Genomic DNA, 10,291 nt, shown 5'->3' on the forward strand with positions numbered 1-10,291 from the left:
ATTAAAATATCAGATCATGTGCCCAGTCCAGGGAATTTGTTTTCTAGTATGGCTCCCAGTCCAATTCACCCCCACCTCAACCACCCAGAAGCCTGTGCTAAGGCTGTCTTGATAATGAAAACTTAGCTAAGTTTTTGGCAAAATGGGAATGAAGTTCATAAGCAATATTCAGGGCCTATATGAAGAAAACAATTGAAAAATGTTGCTAAGAGACATACAGGAATGAGAATAAATTAAAATACATACCACATTTTTGGATTCAATATTGATACAATATTATTTTTTCACAAATTTAGTTTTACATTAACAATGCCAATAAAAATTCTGACAGGATTATTTTCTGAAATTTCACAAAATGGTTTTCACATCCATGTGGAAGAAAAGGCACACTAGAAAAGCCAAAAAACATTTTGGAAAGAAAAAGTTACAAAAAGTACTTCTTACCACACAGATATTAACATGTAATATATAGTACAATAATTAAAGCAATATGTTACTTGTATCAAACTGGAAAGACAGAATAATAAAATAAACTATGAAGTATAATAGCAGACCAAAGTACATAGTATGTATATAAATATCAATGTAATTTTGATTAAGGTGAAACTTAAAGTCAGTAGAAAAAGAATAAATAATTCAACAAATAGTTTGGGGAAGACTGGCTAATCATTTAGAAAGTAAATGTAAGTGTCAAAGTCACATGACACTCTAAATAAACTCCAGATGTATTAAAGTTTTAGGTGGTTTTTAAAAAGTAAACTATTAAACATAGTGAACATTTATGTATAATTTTTAGCAAGGTGGAGCTAAAATGTCTTACCAAAGGCAGAATTCTAAAAGGAAAACACCAAGAGATTTGACTAAATACAATTTAATAATGCTTGTAAATTTAAAAAATAAATTTAGAGCAAATGACAAACCAATAAAAAGCCTTTGTAAGGTATGAGGTAAAAGCTTGATCCTTCACATATAAAGATCTTGTATGCATCAATTAGAAAAGAATAAACATTTCAATTAAAGCTCAACAAAAGCAAGTCACAAAAGAAATACAAGTGGGTATAAACCCAAATAAAGCCTATTAGAAGTCTAAGAATAGCAAAGAAAAACATCTTTGAGAGAATGCTCCTTCAACTATCAAAGAAACAATAATCTTCTAAATTTTTGGTTAGACTTCGTACCTTACTTGTGAGGAGTATAAATTTATGCACTCTTTCCAGAAGATAATTCTGTAACAGGTATGAAAAAACCTGAAAACTGCAAACTGCTCTGGAAGTAATAGTAAGGAAGTAACCTTTAGACTTTGGAAAGTTTACTGAATCATTACTATAGTTGTGACAAACTGGAAGTAATGTGAATTTTGAACTTTAGAGAAATGGTTTTAAAAAAGTGATTGTATATGTGCCCAACGGAATACTATGCAGTCATTAAAAAGGATACTGTACAGTCATATTTTATCGCATGAAAGATGTTCACAATTAGTAAGAAAATATTATAGGACTGTCTGTATTACTGGTGCTGTCCAGTCGGACTTTCTATGTTGTTGGAACTATTCTATATCTGTGTTACCCAATAGCCACATACAGCACGTGACTACTTGAAATGTGGTTAGCGTAACTGAGAAACTGAATGTTTATCTTTATTTATTTTAATGAATTCTAATTTGAACAGCCACGTGTGGCTACTGGTTACCCCAATGGACCGATCAGATCTATAGTATGATCCTATATTTATCTACACGCAAGTATGTATGTGCAGTAATAATACTGGAAAGATATATACCAAAATATAAACAGTGGTTGGTTATCTCAGAGGAATGGGACTATGGGTGTTTTGTTTGTTTAAATATGTTCAAATTTGTTTTAATATGGTGAAGTTACTTTACAAATAGGAGTACTATGTGCTATGAACTGCTTTGAAAACACTTTTGTGTGCCAAGAGTGGTGAAAACGCTGGCCCTCTCACGTAGGTCCCTGATGGGTTTGCCTGGCCACCCAGACTGAGTCATATTTAATGGGAGCCTCCTATTGTTTTCCCCGAGGACCATTTCAGATGTCGCTGCCCCATATCCCCGTACTCCAAGGATCACTGCCCCAGAGTCACAGCCCTGGGCTTTGGTCAATGTTACTTTTCTAACAGTTTTCTTAACTGATGGGCAGAGATTAAGGAAAACTTGTGTGAATGATGTGGCAGGAGGCCTGGTTTTAATAGAAGCCATGCTGCAAGTTATGGGATCAGCCATGTATGCTTCCATTTAGCACGCCTTATCTCATCCACTGTCAAAGCTTGTCATCACATCATGTGCCCCGATCCGGGGAGATTTGCGTCTCATTATGGCTCCCAGCCCAGTTCTCCATCTCAGGAGTCAGGCCTCGGCATGCCTCCAGGATGACAAGTTTTCCAAGCTGCTGGTCCAGTGAGAGAACTGATTCTCCCACTGTGGGTAGTTCGAACGCCTTAAGAACGCCTCCGATACTGAAGGAAATGCCACAAGAGACGTTCTGACAGATGCCCATGCCTGGGGCCCCTCCAGAACTCTTGAGGGCCATCACATAATACTCCTTTTATCTTCATTTGTATCAGCTTCACCCTAAGACCAGCATGGAATAATCAAGCAGGAACACAACCTCTCGCCTCTACACTGACTGTTGCAGTGATCAGACAACAAGTCCGGTGTGACCTCCGCAGCCTTCTCAGCACAGGACAGCCACCAATCATCAGTCTGAACTGATGCACCAAAAGAAAGCTATGTGGCCCTCAGAAATTAAAGTTAGTTGTCTCACTGATCACTGATAGCAGAGCCCTCATTGAAGCCAGAGTCTTCATTGGAGACCAAATAGCAATTTGTTATTGTCTTATATCTGTGAATTGCTTTAGAGTTTACAAAGCACTCTCATGGACATCTGACTATCTCAATAAGCCTGAGACGTAGAAAGGACCAGTCTTCGTTTCCTGATGAGAAGCAGGCACTTGTTCGCCAGGGTAACATAGCAATCTAGGTTGGGACACTATGACTAGGGGTCTTAATCTTAGCTCATCTGACTCTTAAAACAGTGTCCTTTCCCCAGATGGCACTGCAGCTGCACTCAGCCCACAGCCAGAAGTCCCAAGATACCTCAGGCCGCCTGTGTCCGAGAACATACGAGGGGAGTGGTGAACACTTGGTCAGCCTATAGTGCTGGGTTCAAAACTCGGCTTCACCACTTACCAGTTGCGTGACCTTGGGGAATTGCTCAGCCTTTGTAAGTATCAGTTACCCCAGGTATACATGGTGGATAATAGAGTTGTTGTGAAAATGAAATAACATTTAGCTCACTGCCTGGTACACAGTACACACTCCGTGAAGGGACCCTCCTATCACCAGTCCAGTTTTTACATGTGGTTTTGAGAGCAACCCCAGAAAAATGACCTGTCTTCCAGTACAGGAAGAGGATCCTTGCACCATGAATCACCAAATAGATTCCCTAAAATACTGATAAACCACCCAGAGGAGAAGTACTGGGAATTTGATCATAGACAAACAAGGAAGCAGCTTCCTGCACTGAAGTCATCTTTCCGGTTCCTGTTGAGGTGGATGGATTTGCCTATTACCTTCAGGGGATCAAAGCTGAGAACCCAGGAGTAAAATGGACTCAGAGGGGTGTGTGGCTGCAATAACTGCCTCAGGTAAGCTACTCTTGAATTAGTGTCAGCTCTCATTGGATTGTTGCAATGAGCCTTGCCTTCTCTCTGCATTAAGCCAGGAAGAATGGAGTCTTCTCTAAGAAAAATTTGACTTTTGACAGTATACCATTAAATGGCCACAAGTGGTAATTGCAGTCTTATAGTTAGCCAAATCATTTTTGTTCCAGAGGGAGGCCGGCAGGCTGCAGAGTAGAAAGAAAATGGGAACACTTTAACTTTGTAATCTTATAATGATGAAGTTTCTAGGAATACTTTGTGGTAGAAAGCAGAGATTATTTATATCCTACTTATTGTTTGAATGCACTCTCCATTATTTCTACATTGGCTGAGCAATTTATTGCTGGGAGGAGCCCAGCATTTACCACTACTGCAGGCCCTGAGTGTCCCAGCACGCTCTAGCTGGGTATGCCAAGAATGCAAGATCCTGACCGCTCTTTGCTTGGTCTATTTCTCAGGTTGTGTTTGCAGCCAGCGGCCTTGAGAGATCAAGTACCGTCCGCTCCTGACCAGAGAGGAGGCGTGCTCACCATTCACTAGACAAACAGGGAAGCTCAGTGTTTATGAAAGCATCCATCTGGGCTTATCTGCATCACCCCCATGGGACTTGGGGATCAAGGGGAACTTGCAGGAACACAAAAATCATGCCTGTTGTGCTATAATAAAGGCCTTTGTCTCTGACCCAGGAATCTCATGTCTTCTGCCAACATCCATGAACTACTAATAGATTAGCTTCATAGTTTATCCTTACAAGTAGGATAAACTCCCGGACACTTTATAGTTCTTGGCACATACAGAGGGTGCCAAAAAATAAATAAATGTGTACTCATTTTAAGAAAGGAAAAACTATTAAAATTGTAATACTTGATATATACCGATAACAAAAAAACAAGTCACGTTTGACTTCTGCAATTACAAGTGGTGCTCAAAGTGGTTACCATCAGCGTCCAGACACTTCTGATTCAGCCAACAACTGCTTGTGCAACGTTGACCAAAGTGTCCACTTTGGTGGGAAAAATATGGGAAATATGGGAAAAATGTAATACATTGTTTTGGCACCCCCAGTATATATTGTCTCCGGTATATATTGTCTCTTAGACAAAATGTAGCATTTCGCTGTGTTCCATCTAATATGGTTTGCTACATGTGGAACACAATGCTAGATGGGATTACCATGGTGCCTCCAAGCCCACTGCCTCTTCTAAGTGAGACTGTCCCATGAAGATGCAGCATAATATAAGCCAGGCGACTATTCCCATACCTCGTGACAGCTAATTGGACCTGGAGTGGAATTAAGGGACAACAAGATCCTGAGCAGTCAGCAACCTGTGATGTGAACTGGCACAAAACCGTGAGCTGGGCCACATTCAACGCATCAAGGAATATGCATTTAGCAGTGGTAGTTGAGCTGAGGTATAACTGCATCCATTAGCTGAAGCTATAAGGAAGCAGTCACTAGGAGTGAACGAAAGCTATAGAAAGAGGATATGAAGAATCAAGGGAAGGAATAAGCCAGTCAGTAATTGGACAGGAAACACCAGACGGGAGAAAATGAGCTCTATGATGATTAGTGGTGGAACACAGAGCCAAGAGTCACCAGCTCACCCACCACTTCCTGTTCCTCTCGGGCCTTCTTGTCTGGCTCTTCCTGGAATTCTATGCTGTGCACACTTTTCATAAACCCCCTTTACTCGAGGTAAATGAAGTCTCAGTAAAACAAGCATGGGCCCACCCCCTTCCTTTGCATGGTCTTTGCTCATAGAACAGAGGCATGGTGTGAATTAGCAAAATGCCTTGACTGCTTAAGAGTGCTCTCCTAAGATTCGCCCCACCTCCCAACTGACACTTGCCTGTATGCTTATCCTGGGATCCAATGACACAGGTCCCCCAAGAAACCACAAACCCTTCTAGACTCCTTTATTATTTCATGGTAAACCCTGGACACAAAACCTCAGACACAAAATAATATGGCACCAATTTAACATAAAAGAAACCGTGTATCTTTGTGACACTATGTAAAGCACGTGTTAGAATCGAAATATGGGAAAAGTGTAATTAAAATTATAATGACCTTTCTCAATACTTGTTTTTCAATTAACATACAGTAAGTGTGTGTATTTGTGTACAAATCTATGAATGTATATAAATATTCATATAAACAACACTATAGTAAGTACATCACCTCAAAAAACTCCCTCAGGCTGCCATTTTTAGTCATTTCTATCCTCACCTCAACCCGAACTATTGGCAACCATGGGTCTGTTGTTACTATAGTTTTGTCTTTTTTCAGAATGTCATATAAATTAAATTATATAACACATTGCTTTTTGAGATTAGTTTCTCTCACCTAGCATCAGGTCTTCTAAACCCACCCATGCTCTTGTGTGAACTGATATTTTGTTCTTTTTAGTGATGAATAGTATTCCATCCTAAGGCTATACCACTGTTTGTTAATCCATCCACCTCACAAGGGTATCCTTCCAGGTGCCCCCTGCTGCCCAGGTGATGATTTTTTTCTGCCATCTGTCCTCTCCTATCAGCTCAAGCGAAGGGAGAACTGAGGTGGGAAGCCACAGGTGTCCAATTCTCAGAGTCATGCTGCCTCTACCCCTACAGTTTGCTTCCACGATGCTTGACTTCTAGCGAAGTTACTGGCTGTTCCCACAGAGCGGGGGGATAGGCTGTACATACTATTGCACTTTATCCCTTTTGCTTCTGGATTCTATGTTTGTTCCTGTACATATGAATCCTATAATAGCTTCTCTTATTTCTATATTACTTCCTACCTTTTGGATCATGTAATCCAAAAAAGGGACACTATTGATCCAAATAGTAGCAGCATATGACACATTACTCACAGCCACAATAATATTAACTGACTTTTTTTTTTTGTTCACATCCTCCTTCTCCTCCTTTCCAAGCTTCTGTCCTACATCTCGCATCATACATGACAAACCACATCAGCACAATCCAATCCAAACCACACATCACTGTAAGGCAAATTTATAACAGCCTCAAGTAAAATAATAGCAGTGTTGAGCACACAGTTAAGTTTGAAATAATTTTAAGTCATTCCAATTGAGAAAGTCAGCAAACCATCATGTGAAATCAAACCCAGGAGGCCGTGAGGAATCAGAGTAAATGGTTTTGAGATCATTTTCTTAGAAATGTGGACAAATCTTCCAGGTCACTCACAGTTCTCAGTCCCTAATGCAGGTACCATCTGTTGAATATGACTTTCCCTCCAATCACCAAAGAGCATAGTTAACTTTTCAGGGCTGAGGCCAACAATGTGTTGCACAATTCTGTAACCACCTCAGTGTGACATTTCCATTAGTCTCCAGACAGCCCAGCCCTTATTAGATGAGCCGTTTTCAAGGGATGCAGTGTCCTCTTATCTCAATGTCTCCAAAGCTGTAAATTTCTCTGCAAAACACATTTACTCTCCCAAGTGAGCTGTTAGAAGGCTTGACTGATCATGGAACCCAATCAGCATTTCATGTACTGCGGTATAATTACTAAACAAAACAAAAACAGTTACACACATTACACACACCCACATATTGACAAGGAATGAGCAAAATTATTCTCCCAAGCCCACACCAGTTCCTCAGCATTTTAATTAGAATGACACATTCCGAATTAGTATCAGTTTTCTCATTGCAAGGGATCCTGCTTTAGGAGGAGTGAGTCTGTGTTTTATAAAATCTCCTCTCCCCAAGAAACATGACTTATTTTCATTAATATTATGACCAGGCAGCATAGTAGAGTAATATTTCATTCAAAAGCAATTATCGAGGATTAGTGATTGACAATTAGCCTCTGAAGCCAAACTACCTGGGTTCAAATCCTGGCTCTACCACTTACTAGCTGTGTGACCTTGGACAAGTTATTTAATCTCTCTGGGTCAGTTTCCGCAACTCTAAAGGAGGGAAAATACTATTTGCCTCACAGGATTGTGGTGAGGATGAAGTGAGCTATTCATGTAAGTCACTTAGCTTGGTACCTTGCACACGGGAAGTGTTTGGTAAATGTCAGCTCTGTACCGCACAGCTCATTCTTTCCTGGGTTGATGACCTTGCACTCAGGTATATCCAGATCTCAAGAGACCACAAAGAACCGTCTTCGATTTAAAGACAGTGTCTCATTGATTCCCCCCTCTGTCCTGTGCTGGTTCATGGACCCCCAGAAAAAGAACCCCTCATGTAGAGAGCAAAGAGAACACCACAGGTGGGCTGCAGCCCACTGATGCGATGTTGACTCTCCCCAGAGACAGCTTCAGGACTCCGCCGTGACTGGTCTCTGGTCACAGCCCACTGCAAAAGCATTCTTTGTAACGCTGGCCAGATATCAGGGTGCCGCCAACTCCATTTAACCTGACCTTTTGCACACTCTATTTTTTAATTAACCTTGGACCAGCAAAGCAATATCTGTTCTCCAAATACAGTCATATTTTATGCAAGCAGTGACAAGCTAATTAAGTTAATTATTATAACACCTATCTGTATAATGAAACTAAGGTTGGATGGTTCCAGCTGCTTCTCCTTAAAGTGCATCCCAGTGATGATTAAAAAATAATTAATATTTCACCACAGACAGGAACAAGAAGTTAATTAAAAGACGGAGGCACAGTCTTAATGAAACATACCCAATTGCGTTCCCCACAATGCTCCACAGCCAAATCCCTCCTCAGAATAGAGATGAACACCCACAAACATCGGGTCTTTCTTGAGAGCGGTTAGAAAACATTAACATCTCCATCTGCCCCATCAGCAAACATTCTAGACATTTATTTTTGCCTTTGAATGAGGTAAAGGAAACTTGTATTTATTTAGGCAAAGTTGGTTGGCTGAAATGAATCCCAGTTTAGACCAGGAATGTGCTCTTTTGGGGGAGGTACCTCTTCAAGACTGTCGCTTCTCTGCTGGTCTCAAAGACACCCCAACAGGTCTCAACTCCGCAGGAAAGCTTTAACTGGTCCCATTGGTATCGAACGCCTTGTCCTATCGTCATAAAGGAAACGACTAAATTAAATGTTGTGGTTGAGAAAATTTAGAACTTGACTTTGATTCAGCTACTTCAACTTACATATCCTGCATTCCAGGCGTTGGTTTCCGTATAGTGATGCTTTATCTGGCTGGCGAGGGTCCCCAAGGCCATGTATATAGTCAACGGGATAGCTTGTTGGCTGGGCACGTGGGACAACTAAAAGAGAGGTGTGGCAAATGTCTAAGGCAGGGGAGAATTCCAGGGCCTCAGCCAAATCACTTTGCTCCTTAGGAAAGCGAGACTGGAGTTATTTGCAAAGGGAAGGATTGGGAATGAGTCAAGTTCTACTTTGGCCAAAATTACAACCAACAGCCAATCCCTTTCAAAGGTGAAGACCAGGGTTCCGGTCCCCATTCAACCACTTAGCCATTTGTTGTCCTTGGACAGGATACTGTATCTTTGAGCTTCTGTCTCCTTGTTAATGAAATGAGGAGGTGGGACCTAAATTTTAACCACAGTTCCTTTCAGTGCTATTACTGTTCCCATCTTAGAGAGCTTTTGTAAGGTTAAAATGAGAGAGGACTGGCAGCATAGCAGAGTAATATTTCATTCAAGAGCAATTATTAAACCTAATTTACAGATGAAAAGCCTAGTCTCATTGATCTCCCAGAACTTTGTTCAAGTTACTTAGTCTCTTCTAAAACCTCAGCTTTCAGACTAAACACCAGATATTCTGACTCCTCATCAAGGACCCAATTGTTGATGTTGAAAGCAATGCATCCCCTAAGAAAGTCTCCAACTTCTACCCCTATACGGAGCAATCTCCCTAGATATGGTCACAAGATCTATTAGGTTGGTGCAAAATTCATTGCAGTTTTTGCAATGATTTTTAACCTTTTAAATCTCAATTACTTTTGCACCAACCTGATACAAGACACCCCAATAAACCAGCATGATGGCAGTTATTCAGCAGAACAGAGGGGGGTGGGCTTTGTTCCATTTGCGTTGCATTGTTTCATTTTCCTACTGGGGGATGCTCCCTAACAAAGAAGGAAGGGAGTCTATTAAGGGCCACATCCACATAAAAAGCAACTTAATGTAGTCAATCCAGATGGGACTTTGCTACAGTAACAAATCCTGGGGCGCTCATCATTAACACCTCATTTGCAACAGGCTCTCTCGGTCTTCCTCTCAGGAAGCAATTACACACACATGCGCTGCCTGGAAATTTTATCCTGGCTTAGGGTGGCCAGGGCACAAGCAAAACCTGGAGGAAAAAGGTTTCTTTCTCATTTGTTTGAAATGGGGGATTTGAGGGCTGGTGTCCTGTGAAAGGTGAAGACATTTTAGAAAGGGCTTTGGTGCCTGAAGAGGGATGGGTGAGGGGGGTGGGGGAGCCTGTTCAGTGGGAGAAACCCAGATATCTAAATGGGATTCTCTAAATCCAGGCTGAGAAACGCCATGGTTTTGAGGGTTGGGATGCAAAACAGCGTGGCATCCTTAAGGGGCTCTCTGCTCCTGGTCTCCGAGGGTCTCAAGCCCTTTCTCTTTAGAAAGCTCCTGGTATTAATACAAAAGGACCATGAACTCGCTTCCATCCTCGGAGGAACAGACTTGCATGCTG

The 10,291-nt window shown here is 41.2% G+C and overlaps 1 long non-coding RNA gene across 1 annotated transcript; it reads right to left on the bottom strand.

Moving 5' to 3' along the window:
- Positions 1–276: 276 nt before the first annotated feature.
- On the bottom strand, positions 277–10,014 carry LOC141568923 (uncharacterized). Its single transcript, XR_012492251.2, has 3 exons — positions 8,767–10,014; positions 8,579–8,681; positions 277–7,196 (listed from the first exon to the last, which is right to left on the bottom strand). It is a non-coding gene; the product is annotated as an uncharacterized LOC141568923 (long non-coding RNA).
- Between the last annotated feature and the right edge of the window lie 277 nt (positions 10,015–10,291).

The sequence above is a fragment of the Rhinolophus sinicus genome, chromosome 12 (genome assembly GCF_057876585.1).
Source record: "Rhinolophus sinicus isolate RSI-liver-muscle chromosome 12, RSI-T2T, whole genome shotgun sequence".
Lineage (NCBI taxonomy): Eukaryota > Metazoa > Chordata > Mammalia > Chiroptera > Rhinolophidae > Rhinolophus > Rhinolophus sinicus.